We start from the raw sequence: 17,564 nt of genomic DNA, 5'->3' as shown, positions 1-17,564 counted from the left end.
GAGAGCACTTTAGTGAATGATTATGACCTATTGGTCAGTGATGCTGACTGGCGGTTCCAGGCATATGTGGCGGTCAGGACTGGGTGGAGGGGTTGCCCCTAACTCATATAGTTTAAGATTAGGCCTGACCCAGCAAGTGGTCAGTTTGAGCCGCTCCAGGACGCAGATGCAGGGAGAGGCCCTTGGAGGGCACAGGTGGAGCAGGGTAAGGTGGCTGGGCCCTACAGACACCCTTCTGACAGGCCCCTCTGACTAAAAGGCCAGTTGGCAGGACATTAAAGCCCCTCACTGCTACCCCCCAGGACCAATTTTACAGCCCGCAGTCAGTCCCTCTGGGTCTGAAAACTATGGCGACCCCCCCAGGATCTGCGCAGTCTGCTGTCCTGCTGGCCCACCACCATCCTGCCATCTGCGCAGTAATGACACGTATGGCAGTGGTGCTGAGAAAGACGCCTTTCCAGCCCAACTCATCCTTGAGAAGAAATAGATTTCTGGGATAAAAGAAAATAGTATTGCATGAAGTTCTTCTTTCGATTATGTCTTTGTGTGTTTTTTGTGTAAGTTTTTTTTTTCCTATTGTACATATAATTTTTGTTGTTTGGAATAAATGAATGTCTGGTTCTCAGACAAGTACGGTTTAGCATTTTATATGAGAATGCGGTCTCTCACCCGCTCTTATGTTTGAAAAAGTTTTTTTTCTTTCTTTCTTTTCCCCATGCTGCTGTTTTTGATGTGCAGAGCTCTAGCTAGGTTGGAGTTGTCATCAGCAGTATTCTTATTACATTCTCAGGCGTTGGAGCCGCACTGTACGCCAGCTGCTGGCAAATGCCTCTCTTGTTCTCCAGTCTTTTGCATAGAAGCCAGCACACTTAATATATCACCCTCCCTTGTGACAAGCAGGAGGGCTCGACTTTTTGAGCTCTGCCACTTATTAAGCAGCATGTGTGGCAATCTCTTTGTGGAATGCTGTTCAATTTCACAAGGCTTGTTGATTTTAAATTACAGGGTCAGTGGTGGTGATGTCTCACCAGTTCGGACTTTGTCTTAATACTCCTATTATTTTGACCATCACTTTAATTACTTTTATGAATGGTGTTTTTGTAAGCTTAGAGTTTGATATACTATAGTGAATAAAACTCATTTATGAATGCGATTTCTGTCAGAGAAGCAAAACCTCTGAGGGGAAATTGAAAGATCAATGACATTGTGTCTCATTTTGCTAAAGACAGAAAACCCCTCAGAATGACAACTTTTACTAAAAAAAGAAAAAGAAAAATCTGATAGCATTTTTATACAGTAAGTCTTTTTGACTTTGAAATCATGGAATCTTTGTATATGTAATACTTAGATGAAGGCCTTTTAAACATTCACTTTGGCTTTTTGTTTATTTCAAATTTAAAAGAAAAATGTTTCCTTTGTTCTTGTTTTGTATGTAGTGATAACGCTCTGTGAGTCATTTTAAAACAATGGGACTCTACAATTGAAATTCTGTAATTCTGTTAAAATCTGTAATTCTGTGTAGTAGCTGGACCTGAAACAATAAAGCAAACTCATTCCAACTAATGTTCTTCATTGTCTTATTTTAATGGGCACACTTCTGTATGTATTACTTAAAATACATTTAGCTTATTGTGCTGAGCATTTAAGGAGAGCTGCCTTCTTAAAAATACAAAGTAAATTAAGCTGTAGGTCTTATGCAATTGTTTTAAACCACGTCACTAGTGAATACTGATAAATGTCTAACCTTTATGCCTAATACCCTTTCAGATTCCTTGCAAATCTCACTGTAAAACCATAGCACATTTTCTAAGAAACCAGAAATGTTTACCTGATTTGATAAATGTTAGCTTATTTTAAGTTCAGTTTTTTAACTGATAACCAATGCCAAGGAGCCCCTTAGATCTCATGGTCGAAAAATGAAGACTCCCTTTAGTAATTCGTACCTTCAGTTTCTGAATTCATACCAACGATGATGTAATTCTTACCCTCAATTTAGCCTACCAGTCCGTACCGCCAATTTAGTCATTTGTACTCTCCAATTGACTGGGTCACTGGGTAAAGCGGATTTGATGCAAGCTATCTCTGGGCGTAATTAGAGCAGGGTCACAACTGCCTGCAAGTGCTGATCACAAGCAAACATATTTCTGCCTCAAGTCTACATTGAAATGAAATTGAAATTGTCTCTGCTCTAGTCCAGCTTCATCATAAACACATCTCATAGGATTATCTACATGGCTTTGTCTTGATAAATAGAGGACGGGATTCACTAATCGTGGATACATATTGGAAAATGACAACGTCAATACTTCATTGCAGGGCTTTGAACCAGTTTGAGGAATGGAAATGAAAACCTAAAACAAACATTATTTTATGAGGAACAGAAACGGAAATGAAAACACTATTATATTTATTATTCCAGAACAGAAATGTTATTTTGAAATCTCTATTACCGGTTAAAACATAATTTTTTCATTCCTTGTAATATAGGCCTATACAACATTTGTCAAATGTATCAGCGAAACATTTTTGTATTTTAGAGTGTACTTCATTCAATGTGCACTCTCGCTCTTTCCAAATAGGAAATGCACGCCTCCTCTGCAGCATGTCTCACTGTGATTTTTCCCTCCATGTCTGTAGTGCACTTTACGAAGCCATCACTGATGAACAAAAGTAAATTGAGCTGAATTATAACAGTTTTCCAAGTGTCTGACCACAGTTAATAGTAAGATTACTACAGATGAGTACTGTTAGGCAGCTACCATTATTAATCTAGCTAACGAACCATAACCACTATAGCTTAGCTACATTAGCTAGCTAGTCAGATAGCACACAGTAGTAGGCAATTTGATGGCTGGAATCAGCTAACCTTGCGTAGCTAGCTTGGACAATTTACAGATAACTTGCTAGCTATGTTACCTGCAACCAGTAGCCTACCCCAAGTTATTCTGATATTGTAATTAATTTTTGGTTTTCTGAAGTAGATGGGATGTCATCATAAAATGCGGAAGCATTTTATTTATGATCCAGCCATTTAGGTGTTTCCTGTCTTAAACTTTGCAGCAACTAAACTCCATTCCCAAAAATAGTCAGGATGTAGTGATGCTCCAGTTTATTGTAAATTGAAAATATACAAATAACAGAAATTGCCAGTATGTTATGCGGCCAGTATGATATGCGGCGGCAGTGTAGCATAGTGGTTAAGGAGCAGTACTCGTAACTGCAAGTTTGCAAGTTCGATCCCCGCTGGGACACTGCTGCTGTACCCTTGGGCAAGGTACTTAACCCACAATTGCCTCAATAAATATCCAGCTGTATAAATGGATAACATTGTAAAGAACAGTAACCTATGTAAGTCGCTTTGCATAAAAGCGTCTGCCAAATGAATAAATGTAAATGTAAATGTACTTAAAAAGGTGGCAAGGAGCCCGCAGTAACCATGAGGATAGGGTGGTTAGGTGTCAATCACTGTCAATCAGTCACCTCCTCGGGATGTGCAGGTTAGTGCTAGGTGGTGGTTAGTTGTAGCCTAGTTGCTGTTGTTGTACATGGTGGTACAGTGCATACCTTTGAGTAAAAATAATGTTATTAACTGGTTTTATTCGGTTCAGACCGGTTCAGGAATATTTGTTTGGGGAGGAACGCAATAACAGAAACGTTAAAATACTGTTTCCGCTCCGAATGGATAGGACAGATGTTGAGAGCCTCAAGCAGACGTTCCGTGAATGTGGATCTAGTGCGAGCTCACCTATGCAGTGTGGAATGGTTGCGTTTGGGGAGACTGATCCTTGCCCTTACAGACAGCTTCTACCTCGAGCGTGCTGCCAGCCCTACTGCCAACACGTTTGCACCGAGTCTGCCTTACTCAGAATTCTTGGGTGCTATATTGCTGAATTTTTTTAGATCATGGGAAGGGAAATTAAATTGTTAATTCGAGAGTATGACATGATGAAGGAATTTGTATTTTTTGACCTCTAAAGAGTTCCATATGATGCTGTTTTTATCTTTTATGCACGGTAGTGGGAAGTATTGTGATTTCCAGAATTAGGGGGCTAAACTTCTCATGAATATTACTTTTTATTCCAGTTGTTCTTTTTGATGGTGAGGCTGCAATACTACTTGTATCCATTAGAGTGCAGTGTATGCATGCACATGCGTTGTTACTGTATATCATGCATAGCTCGAGCTAAAGCAGGCACAATGGCCATTTGGTTAAAGATTCATACATGACACGAGGAGATGGCAGGAGGTTTAATCTGTCATTTCCAGTTCACGCTCCTATTGTCTGCAGTGTCCAGCAGGTATAAGGATGTGAAGGGGCAGGGAAAGTTCAAAGAGGGTTTATGCTGTCTGAATCAATTGGTTTGCTTTCACCCCATTTGGTAATGTTATTATGTGACTCTTGTTATCTGGAAGAACAGTATTCACCACTTTACAGCCTGTGTGGTTTGGTGTTCCTGGCAGACGTCGGCAACGTGAGTAAACAAGAGGTCCTGCTTTTCTGTGGAAGAGAAGAATCATCCTGGGGCCCTCCCAGCCGGATATGGGAAGTGGGGTGAGATGGTCAATGGAAACTGGCCAGACACAAGACCACTCGGTCAGAGAGGATTGGGTGTGGGCAGGAAGTCAAAACCCTGCCCTGTCCTGTTGTCCTGCTGGAAGTGGGAGGTACTTCAATCTAACTATGTAGCCCTGGTAGTCCTGACTGATTGGACCAGCAAATAATGCAATGTGTCCAACATATATTGAGGATTCCTTCTAGCAGCTTGTCAGGTACCCCTGCAAATGGTTAGGATGTTGTCAATGGCATGTTCCTTTCCACCAACCTGCACTTCGGAGTGATGCAATGTGTGTCTTGTAGTGTGAAAAATACCTGCTGGTTGCATACAAGCATATCAGATAATTTCACTCATCTTCAGCATTCCTCCTTGAGCGCAGAGAGTGTGTGAAGAGGTGAGCCTACGACAGTGAAGGGAGAAAACATTATGAATATATAATACTTCTTAGTGGACTCCAGCTTTGTCAGAGAGAAAAAAAAATCCAAATGAGCGTTGTGAGACTTCCACCATACAACATTAAGATGATGATTCACAAACTCCACAGGACCCAACTTTGTCACAAGGTCACTGGTGCGGTTTATAATACTAAGTCCTGTGGTTGCACGTACTGTCATTTGTTCCCACTTGTGCATTGTTGGTATTAATAGATGGAGAAAATTTTCAATATGGATGCACAAAATAAAATGCTGAAACTACTGGGTGAGAGCAGGGCAGAGGCTGTAGCCATGCTTGCAGCAGGAATGCCCATGTTAAAGGTGATCAGTCAGCAGATGCTGGTATCTGCTGAGCAATGTTTTCATATCCACAGATTTTCTACAGGAGCGTCAACCTGTAAAATTCAGAATCGTTGTGTGCTGAAAGGCGCTTGCACCCAGGACTGCTATGAAACTGCAGATATTTTTGCACAAGGAACATGATTCCACAAAGGCAAATCAACATCCAAGTGGCATGTATTCCCAGCCAGATATGAGCATGGCTGCTTGTTCATAAAGGAGCAGATAGAAGGAAAAACTGTGAAAAAATCACTGTGGAAATATAGATTCCATCTCTTTGGTGGCTTTTGTTTATGGGCAGTCAGAATAAGAGGTGTCATAAAGTATTGCACTTTGGTCACCTGCAGCCTGTAAACATACCCACGCTTTGTGTTTTACACATATTTCATATATGATGGTTTTGCTGCCTGCAAAGGACCTAATTTGATGAAATATGTTGCCAGTCACAGCTCTGAGTCATCCTCTCTAGCTAATATGAGCTTTCCATGTCCATTTACCTGTCTCCTTTGAGCATGCGTTGTTATGCTTTGCATCATTCAGTAAGAGTCAGATATTACAACTGCTACTCACCCCTTTTGGTTTGATCCTGTTTTGCCACTTGTCAAGCAGCCCATGCTTACCCACCATTTTGATTGTGCTTAGAGATGCAGGTAAAAAAATAGGGCATTTGACACAATTACCCATTCACACGTAATTAAAATAAATTTATAAATATGGAGGTAAACATCAGAGATTGTGGAGGTTGCATTGTCTGATGCTGTCTGTGTGTAGATGGAGAAAAATGAAACGATCTTCGGAGAAGTTTTTGACTTCAGCAGATGACATAATCACACTATATAGTTGTGTAGGTACTGTATGTAGGTGGGTAGCTGTATGCTTTGGGTCATACTACCCTGGCCTATATCCCATTTGTATTTTACACTGTGACCAAGTAATACTCTGTGAGTCACTCTGGATAATAATCAACAATAATTATAATGCAGAGTAAGTATAATGAGCAATAATGATGATGACCATGTCCGGAGTGCTGGTGAGACACAGGGCTTGCTGCCAGCATTGGTGCAGCTCCACTGAAGAGCCTCGAGAGCATTGAAGTTGCTGGAGGAATGAATCATGTTTGTGTTCCATTGGCATTATGCAAGGCACAGTCCACACATCAGGAGAGGAGTTAACCTTGAGGATGTGTGGTGTAGGAAGTGAGCAGGAGAGAGGTGTGTTGATGCTGTGTCCTTATGTGTGTGTGGGTTAGAGGGAGAGGTAGAGGGTGAAAGAGGACATTACTATGTATTGAGAATGAGGAAGACAGAGAGAAAGTGACAGCGAATCTTGTGTGCTGTGAATGTGTGAGGGGGCTTCGCCTTGTTTTTCTGTCAGGATATGGTTGCCATGCTGTTTGTTGGGTTCCTGCGGGCTCCCTGTCCCCTCGACAACATTTCGACAAGGGGGCTGTCCTTGGTGCACAACGTGCTCTTCCCTCCAAACACGGGCATCCTGTTCACTCTCATGGGCGATGCCCCTTTTCCTGCAACAATAGAGGGTCCTGCTTTACCTGCCAGGAACTATCCCATCTGGCCTCACTGGCCCCCTGTGCATGTCCTGTTTTTCACGCTGGTGGCCCTCTGGCCTGGGACCCTGATACCCACATACTGACCCTTGCATGAGATGTTGCCACATGAGAGGGTGGAGTACATGATCAAACCACTCCAAGTTTCTCATACAGTCAGTTCATTTGGGCACACAGATATATAGGTTGATGATGTCATCCAAAGATTGCCCTCCTGGGTGACTGTATAACAGTGCAAAGAATATCTACTAATATATATCTATATCTACCCAATAGTTGTGAATAAGTACGGCTGTGTTTATGAAACTGATAATAGATTAAATGCAGATATTGAGTTTTGTAATTGTAATTGTATTATAAACAAGGAGCGAACCAGATATCTCATGGCAGATGTCAGAAAGGCCCCTCACCCCAATTTTCTCCTCGACAACTGACCTTACAGTGTAAACAACTGTCTGTGCTGTGTGTCAGTTTCATCAAAACAATAGCCAATCTTGAGTTTCCAAAAGTAAATCTTTTAAAAGTTGGACTGTAGTGGCTCAGCAGAGTGTTCAGAGCATCACAGAGTCTTCATAACTCAGGGAACAAATGTTTCTGAAAACACAATGTTTTCTCTCTGCAGCCATGAGCCAACAGCGTAGTGAAGACATGAAGTACCCCGTGAAGAGAGGAGCTGGCGGACAATCCCCTGTCATGCTGCTGTGATTAAACTCTCTGCCTCGTTTATCCAACCTGAATCCATGAATGAAACGCTTACAGATCAGCCAACAGTCCCACAGCAGTGTAGTGTTGTAGTGATGCAGTCGTCATTGATTTCCTGTGCTTCCTCCATCTTCTCATGCCTCTTCTGCACACTCGGGTCCATCCCCATCACGTCAGCCAGTGCAGGTTTCAGGGAAGCACAAACAGGAAAGCAGCTCGGCAGAGTCTTAATCACAGGCAACAACACGACACCTGATCTCTATTAACCTGTGGTAATGCACCTGTCAGGCAGATGTGTCTGACATCACCACTCACCTGACGCTCAGTGCTGTCTGTTCCGTCTCAGCTGTATGGCCAGACCTGAGATTGGACCAGCTTTCAAAGGTCTGTTGATGCACCCACCCCCCCTACCCACAAACACAGACTGCAGGCTCCAGGCTCATACACAGCTGCTTTTCACTTTCTAACTCCACAAAATGACTGTAAACCAGTTCTGAGTAATTCATCTGCAGTAACTGGATGACTAGGAGCACATGGAACCCTGACTGCATCCTATTGTTCCACAAAGTACAACAGACTACTAGCCTATTAAATGAGACTGGACTATAGCTGGCCAACTTACTCATTCCTGTGTCTGTCCTTATTCAGTATGACTTGCAGTTCAGCTTGTACCATACTTTAGGATTGCCTGTAATCCTGAGCCAGGGAGACCTGACATGCACCCAGTGAGCAAGGTTACCCACAATGCAGAACACAAATGTGAATCATAATTCCTGCAATGTGGCTATTTGGCCTACAGTCTACTGTAAGCACTATGTTAAAACAACCTTCAGGCATTTTTCAAGTTCTGTCCCAGTCCAACCAAAGGGATTAAGAGGAGGTTAAGTTTGAGCGATGCAGGCACAGGCCGCAGAGGTCAGTGACTGAAACCCTTTTGACCCGTTGCAGAAATGAGATAACAGTACTGTAATGTTACACAGGCATTGTGAGAACATTATGCGCTTATTGAAGAGTGGGGTTGGTCATGCCATCGTAAAGTGTATCATAATGCAGCAGGCTCACCGGGCCTGACAGACCCTCGGCCCCCCGGGGCTTGCTGTGTGAGAGACAGCAGCTGACTGGAAGTCTGGGAAACGTGCACGTTAATCAACACGCCGGCAGCAGAGCTGTCACTCACACACACAGGCCTCCCAGACAGCCAGTGTCGATCACCCACACGCCGCATAATCTTATTTACCCTTGCAGTGAGCAATCGTGCACAGAGAGAGGAAATTATTTAATTGTGGGGGCTGGGGCATTCACAGAGGGCCAAGATCATATGTGCATACATTGCCCTACTGATCTGAGCTATTGCCTGTCAGCTACATAGACTGAACTGAGTGGAAGAAATTCACAGATACACATTCTATTTTTGGGTTCCCTAAAGATATTGAGTGAAAACAGGGTATTTTTATATAAGTGTACCACATCTAATGGTTTTGTAAAGACATATGGTTTGTTGGTTGTTTTATTCCATTTTATTCCATTTATTTCTTTTTATTCCATTGTCATATTCATGAATTCTGTTACTCCTCTGTTAAAGCCATAATTATTAATTATTAATGAACATATTATTGTCTCACTGCATGAAAAGGCTTGATGTCAGAGAAGACATCACTTCCAAATTGAACCTGAATTGGTGCATGAGGCATCAATTTGCTGGACTATTGTGATTGTTAATGTGTCGTAAATGCCAAATGAGTGCAGTTGGAAGGAGACAAATCCAGGAACAAAGACTGATGTGTTTGGCATCCCTCATTAATCCCTTATTCTTTATTCTTAGGTTTTTCACCACTGTTTTTTTTTCTCTTCTAGTTGCCGCGTGCACAAATTCCAAACGCAAAAACAAGAAGTTTACGGAAGTCCACGGCAAACAAAGAACATGGGATCTGCAAAATGCCTGCTCAACATTCCTCCACATTAATTATGTACAGGTCCTCCCTCTGTCAGTGCTACCGACAAAAGAGACGGCAGGCATGAGCATCTCCGACAAGTCTAGACTTCTGAGCGCTGCCACTTCTCACAAGTTGCCTTTGTTCTGAAGCAGGGGTCCATGTTGTTTATCTCATAATGAGCCACACAGATGGTGCACCGTTACCTCCGTCACCCCCACAACTGTCTGTTCAAGGTGATCTGTTTTTTTATCACTTCTATTCCTGAGTGTCTCTAACACGTATACGGTACTGTGGCTTCTCAAGTGTCACTCTGTTCACGTACACAAAGTCATCCTGCAGTTCTCTGTTGTGAAATACATTGCAAACAATTGTTCATAATGAATTGGACATTGCCCTTGGTAAAAGAACCAGATTTATATGAAGTGCATTTTTTTGGGTGGGTGGGGGATGTAATTTTAAGGTTCTGTAGATATTTCATCTGAGGGTGCTTAACCCTGTGTCTTGGGAGAGTCATGAGCAAAGTGGTTACATTATGGAAATAAATCAGTGACAAAGCTAATTCTGGGGTTGAGGGAACCTTGTGACCTAAAAAAGATGTTTGCAGGCACACACACAGTCACTCACACATACAGGCAGGGTGAGCTGAGTGGAAAGCTTGAAGATCCTCTGGGATTCTCTAATGGAGGTGGTGTTTCTGTGCTTTGAGCAGCTTTCTTTCAGAGTAAGCACAAGGTGAGGGGCAGAGTGGAGGAGGACAGGGCTGGGGAAATGTGAGGGGACACTGTGGAATGAGGGGACAGGCTACAGAGTGTTCAGGACAGGCCTGGGGGCTCGGTGGGGACACCAAGCTGAGGGAAGACATCTCCAAGCTCCGTCACAGAACAGACTGGATCACTGACCTGACAGAAGGAGCACTCAGGGGCTGGGGGCTGGATTAGGGCTTGGGTCTCGTCCTCTCCACAGGCCCAGATGGGTTCTATTTCCAGCCACCCCCTCCAGTCATCCCCTCACCACTCCGTCTCCAGAGTCCATCTTAATTAATCCCATCAGGACACACCTTGTTCTGTTGAACCTGCCATGAACACAGTTCGGAACAGGCAGGGGCATGAGAACACTGCGGAGCCACAAAGACATAGAATGAGGCGGCCAGCCGCTCCGAGGTGGAGCCAGTCACCATCAGTGTGCTGTTCCCAGATTCAATCACAGGGGGTGCTGCCCCTGCCGGAGCCTTAGCCTTTGGAAAGATGTTTGTTTCCAGTGGGGAAATATCACCGGCTGCATTCACAGCAGCTATCTCAGCAGATGACATGCACACTGCAAAGAGACCTTTCACCCCAGCTATCCATCTCTTGTTACCTGTGCTTGGCCATTTATTGATCCCTCAGAATGACACACAGTTTTCATGTTGTAATCCTTGCACCACATAATGGCACTTATTATTTTTTAAAGCATCTGGGAAGGAAACTAAATTAGCCTGACATGGGGGTAGGGGTGTTTCTCCGTTGGTAGCATCAATAATAACTTTCTGTTAAGTGTGCATGCAACATCGCCCCACCCCAGTCCTGGGCAGCGCTTCAAGCCTCTCCATAAATAAGTCCTCAGTCTTTGCAAGTTGTCTCTTGTCTGATATGCCTCTTCCCCTCTGCATGAATGCAGACATTGATGCTGAGGGAAAACAGTGGGGTATCATGTCTGTCCCTGTTTACGCACCCCTCACTGTTTGCGCTACGCTGCTCCGCCGTTCCCAGGGTAGGCGGGGGAATTTCGGACCCCGCACGTTTACTCGCCAGGTGACTCTGCTGAGGGTCTTCCATGCTTGATGCCAGTGCGCTTACAGAGATGCTGGGAAACAAGAGGGCTTTGTTGGAGCTAAATGAGCTGTGAGCTGTGAGGAAATGCGCTTGTCTGTCTGTGTTTTTTATCTGTGTAGGAATAGGGAGTGATTCTCACTCCGGGATTACCAAGCGTTATTGCACTGAGTACCAGTCAATCCAATACAGCAAAACAATAACTAGAATGTGAACTAGAATGAGTTGTTCTCTGTGAAAATCTCAGTCAAAGCAAATTAGTTATTCTTTGATTGGGCTTAATCATTGTCTGTAAAAACTGGCCCTAAAAATATTTCAATTCAAGTCACTGTAATGTGAAATGTGTCTTTCTGAAATATGTTTAAAAAAGGAAAAGATATGCACAAATGAGGGGAAGAAGTCCTAAAAACAGGGCCAGGTTTCCCTCTCTGTGTTCCTGCTTCCTGGCAGACCCCCATCAGAGAAGGCATGGCTTCTTTTGTTTTTGGAAGGGGGTCTGAGTTCCTGTCCTGGTTTGCTCAAGTACTGTCTACCTCATGGGTATTTCTGGTGAAAAGAAACCTGATTTTGGGTGTTTCAGCATCTGACTATGGAATCCCTGGACAAGGTGGCTGACCCATGTCATCAATGTCATAACAGTGACACACACAAATGCCTTAGCAAAGTGCTCCACACGCCACTGTACCTCAGTAGCACAGAACAATAAGTGCTGATTTCCCATGTCATATTTGGACTAAAATGTATCCATTATCATGTTAATTATAGACTGACTCTGAGTGAGACTGTTAGCTTTGTTTTGATCAGGACTGTAAGAGTATAGTCTATACATAGTCATCTATAGTCTAATCCCTAGCAGTTACAGAACGTACTTGCAGCCTTTATGCACTGATTTAGTAACCTTATCACAGAGTCACAATGGTGTGGTAATGTTGTGACAATATCACATATTTTGTGGACTTCAGCATAGGCATGGCTTAAGGGTCCTTGTGAGGTAGGAGACCCAGAGAGAACTCACCATTCTCTCTCTCTGTCTCTCTCTATTTTTTTTCTCTGGCAGGTTTGGGGTGGGCAGCTCTGGCCCCATCTCTATAAGCCCTTGAGGGGACAGATGCTCCCATCCTCATGTGATTCCCTCCCTGCTCTTCACATGTTTCCAATGAGCTACGCTTCCTGTGATCTGCACTTGGTGGAACAGCATGGCTTTGTGTATCTGCTGCAATGAGATCACTGCTTGCCAGGGCTCCCCCAGTGTACTTGCCCACAACCCTGAGAGAGCAGACAGGACATTCCTCTGGAGCCCCTCCCACTAGAACACACCTATTTATCCACCTCTTCATTTCCAAAGGAGGAGAAGACAGCCTGTTGCATTGCACCCCCTCTTGAAAAGTGTTAGCGTTGTGCACTACCAAGCACAGAGGGTTTTCCAGGTCATGAGTGAGAGGATCCAGAGTTGACCTGTCAGGCTGATTGCCTTCGTAACAGCTGAAATCTGCTAAAGACCAATGTGAAAGGTAGATGAATTGTTCTCAGCTGATGCCATTCCCCGAAACATGTTGCATATTTCATGCAAAACAGGTGCTTTTCAAGAGAGTTGTAATCAGCTCCAATAATGAAAGGCCCTTTGAATTTGTGTATCATCAGTGGGTAAATGAAATTGGGGAGGAGAAGAAGGCCGGCGTGGAGCTGATTTAAATATTCCAAGAGACTGATTAGAGGAGCTGTGTTAATGATATTCATGGGAACATTTTAATATGGAGAGCAGACTGTGTCCCACTGTGTGCTGTCTGTACCTCTCCACATCACAGATGGCACCTCACAAGCTCCACCACAAACCCCACCAATTTCTGGGGCGATGTAATGCTCACCGCTGTTTTAGGCTCCAAGGGAGCAGGTCCCACCTCTGTGCACACCGATCCTGTTTTACCGAAGACAGAGCCAACGTGCACGCAGTCTCCTTCCTCTCTCATGAGTTGTGGTAATCTGCACCAAGGAGCTTGCTGTGACAACCCCGTTTCCTCTCCTATGTAATACTTTTTCCACGTTTCTGCCTTTGCCACCTTTCTCTTTTGAATTCGACAGTTGTGTATGAAGGCTCAGCACACTTCAAACCTCTGCACTCAAGAAGCCAATAGCTATTTTTCACACTGCAAGTCTGCACACTATGTCAGAGCAGGCACAGTTTAAAGAACAGGGGTACTCTGCTGACATCATCCAGGGAACTTGCAGGGGCCCTTGCAGCACAGCTTGCCTGAAAGCAGAGACAAACACACTCTTGCCAACTTACCCACTCCTGTCTTCAGTAGAATAAGGTCAAATTGTTGACTGTGGGCTCCCAGTCACTGTGACATGACTGGGATCGAGCCCATGCTATAGAACTCAGAATATGTTTTAAGATAAGCGCCTTAACCACTGAGCTACTCCAGAGCCCCAGGAGTATATTTTGAGGTTATAAGTTTCCCCACCGTTTAGGAGAGTATATCCAGCTCTATTACTGACTGTCATTCAGAGGACATTAAAACAAATCACAGTTGTGGCAGGCGCGTGCCGGGGCTGTAATGTGTTCTGCCAGTTTAATCGGTGTGTGAGCCGCATGTTGGAGGAGAAGAAGATGAAGCTTGGCTGTTTTTAATACAGAGCCCTACAAGGTGTTTCTGAGCAGGTTTGGCAGCACAAGATGTGGTGGACCCAGATGGGAAGCCCCTGTTCAGCTGACGTGTGATGGCTGGATGCCTTTTTCACATTGTCATGTTTATGTTTTTGTCAATGCTGTGGTGACATTGACAGAGCATGAGCCCATGTTGGAACAGTACATGCTGAGCTCAGTGAGTGATTGAGAGCAGGATGGTTAGTTACCGCCTGCAGAACAGGCAGAAGTGACCACCACAGGTTGGTGGAGCTAACCACCCTTTCTGTTGCCACTGAGTCTGACAGTCAGTCATGTTTCTGTGTTGGACAAGAGGGGTTTAGCTACTCTTTCCTTGGAGTAACAGGAGACTTGGATTTACAGCCATTGTGGTTCATTGGCTCCAACCTTAAGCAGACGAGGATGAGGCCTGGGGTTTCCATTTATTTGACAGAAGCCCCATTGTCCCTTGGGAAGGGAGGCAGATGCTCTAATCTGTAAGCATGTAGCAACAGGGACTGCAACCAGGCCTATATACAATGCCTTTTGGAGTGTTGATCAGGTTGGATGATTCCAACCATGACCTAAGAGTGATTATTCATTGATCCATCATTATCTGTTTGTCCACCCATTACCCACAGCTCTGTGGATTAAAAACACATTCCCTTTGAGGGCCTTATCTACAGAACAAAACCAATAAAGCAGTTAAAGTGTTACTGTTTGGGCCTGTTTTGTGCTGAGAATGCAGACACTGTTCCTCCTGTCTCGCGGTAAGAGTTCCAGGTCAGACTCCATCGTCTGCCGCCACAGTGTCAGCAGTGGCAGATTTAATGACGCCAGGAGACGGAGAGCCAGAAATATCCCTGCCTGCTTCCCAGCAACGTCCGGAGATAGACGCGGATGCGTATGCAGGCGTGGGTGGAGGGGGTATGGGGGGGGGGGGGGGTGTGGGAGTTTGGGCCGTCTTGTCAGGATGCCTGTTCCATCTCCGCCTTAAGCCGTTTTCCAGGTCTCTCCACAGGCAGGTGGGTCTGCCAAAACCTCTCAAGTCGGTTCCAGTGAGCAAAGGCTCATGACGTGTGCCCTGCAAAAATGTCAATGGAGCGCTCTCTCTCTCTCTCTCTCTCTCTCTCTCTCTCTCTCTCTCTGGTTAACCAAATTCAGGCAACAGCTCAGAGCAAAAGCATAGAGATCTCTTGAGAGATCTGAGAAGCAGCTTCCTGGTGGCTGGGAGGTGGAGGGGGGTTTTGCTCCTCTTGAGTAAAGAGCGTCCTAGTCCGAGACGGCTCTGCTGGGCTTCACACAGAGGCCTCAGATGGCTCTTATTACAGAAACTTGGCTGGGCTCAGATTCTTCCTTTTTTCTTATTCTGAGGCAGAGTTCCTCAGATCATAAGGAGGCCGAGGTTTCCCAGGGGCTCCACACTATCTGATACACATCAATGGCCTGTCACCATGAGGGAGTGATAAGGAGGCAGGACTCAAGTGACCCTTCAAACCTGCATTAATCCATTAGCAGAGAGCCTTTCACAGCCCTCCCATCATGTATCCGCCTCTGAGCCTCTCTATCCAAAAAAAAAGGGGTGGTGATGGAAGGCGGGGGGACAGGGACATCAGGGACAAGAGGATGCAGGTGATGTCAACCAGTCTATCTATTTATTACTGAATGCAGGAAAGTTTGGCAAGTAAATGCACTGAAGCACTCCATGCTGCAGTTCAGGACATGTGTCGGCCTAGTGTGGCTTGTTAGCGCTTTTACGAGCAGAGCCCTGCATGACAGAGAAAACTGAACAGACAGAAAAAAAATCTTTTTATGGACATGTGGGGACATTGACATTCCATGACAGCACTGTAAAAATCAGCCATCTGCATCGGGCCCTGAGCCACATGAGGTCAGACTGTATCAGAGCCACACTGGGTCTGTGCATACTGAGGGACAGGCTGAGGGGGAATTCTTGAGGGAAAGTTGAGAGGGGACTAGTGATGGAGCTATTTAAGTGAGCACTCAATAAGCGCTGATGAAGCCAGGGCCAGCACAGTTTCCCATATACAGGAACACCTACAGAGACAGACCCTAACATCCTGTTTTTGGTCTGATCTGATACAAGACAAGTCACGCCAGAATCTGGCGAGAACCAGCTGACGTGGCCTGCTTGATCTTTCTGTGGTGCCAGCATAATAAGTAACATAAAATTTGAATAGTAAAAATTATATGCCATTGTTTTGAAAGGAAAGTGTTGACTGGCTCCCACTTGAAGTACATGGCTACCTGCTCAGTTGGTGACATGTTAAGCTGGCATACCTGTTGACAGTGGTAGCTGTCACATGCTTATATTGGTAGAGGACAAGAATGACCATCTCTGCAGCACCATTTACAGCCATGTGCAGAGACGCTTCCTTCTTCCCAATAGCTTTTGACAGACACATCAAACCAAGTGACTGTGCTCCCCTTCCATCTCACTGGCTGCACCATGAGCTATTGCTTACATGTGCTCAGTGAGGGGCAACTGTAACCTTCTAGATGGGTGACTTCATTTGCAGAGGCTGAAAAGTTTGTGGTACTGCATCTGCAAAGTTTTAAATCACACAAAAGCTCCAGGTGACCTACAGAGGGTTGTTCAGAGGCTAAATTAAAGAGGTGCAGAAACTACTTTTAACATATCAGCCTTAAACCTAACATCATAACATTGTTTCTTATACCATTTTGCACATTTTACAAAGTACTTTCAGGTGTTTTAGCTGCTGTGTGGCAAAATCACTTTACAAAGAGCACTGTCACGCTCTCCCATTATTCCTATTCTTGCCCCTATTAATCTAGCCTGTAATTGCAAGCCCTCATGCCATTTCATTTATTTTGGAAATCACCTCTAATGAGCAGTTGGGTTATTTTGCGCTCTGGCAACCTTTTGCATGCGGATTACTCCTTTTCTTGTTTCCCTGGGCGTCTGTCCGTGTCGGGTCAGTGGGCAGGCCCGTTTACCATGCGGGAGGGGGGAGATGGAGTCTCCTTATGGGAGACTTGCACAATGATGTGTGTGCGCCAGGTGTTTGGAGGGTGTTACAAGGGAAGCAAGGCCCTGCTCTCTCCCCATCCATCTCCAGTGTGTTATTAAGCTGCTGTTTAGATGGGGGGAAAAAGGTAGGGGACAGCGGGTGGCAGGCAGCAGAGAAAATGACAGATTGTGAGCAAGGCCTTTTTTTCTGAGGGCCACAACTGAAATGCGGCTTTTTATTGCTGCCGCTGGTGTCGCTTTCCACAGAGGTGACGGCGCCACAGAGGTGGGGAGGCGGAAGTTGGAGCTGTGCCTGTTCAGGGTGACTTCAGTGTTTTGAATGGGGCACTCCTTGCTTTCACTTAGCAAAGGCGTTCCTCAACACACACACATTTCACAGGGGCAACAGCAAGGCTCTAGCCAGGGGCATCAAAAAACGCATTATCATAATGATGCTGTGACATTTGGGTGGCACAGTAATGTTGCCACAGTGGGACTGCAACATTATAGGGACATTATGTGCAGGTGTGCAGGTGATTGCTGAGACCCCAACTCTCAACAGGGCAAGTTGTTTACTGGCTGTGTGTAAATGCAGTTGCTCACTCTGTGGCC

The sequence above is a fragment of the Megalops cyprinoides genome, chromosome 8 (genome assembly GCF_013368585.1).
Source record: "Megalops cyprinoides isolate fMegCyp1 chromosome 8, fMegCyp1.pri, whole genome shotgun sequence".
NCBI lineage: Eukaryota > Metazoa > Chordata > Actinopteri > Elopiformes > Megalopidae > Megalops > Megalops cyprinoides.
Note: the sequence above shows the minus strand (reverse complement) of the source record.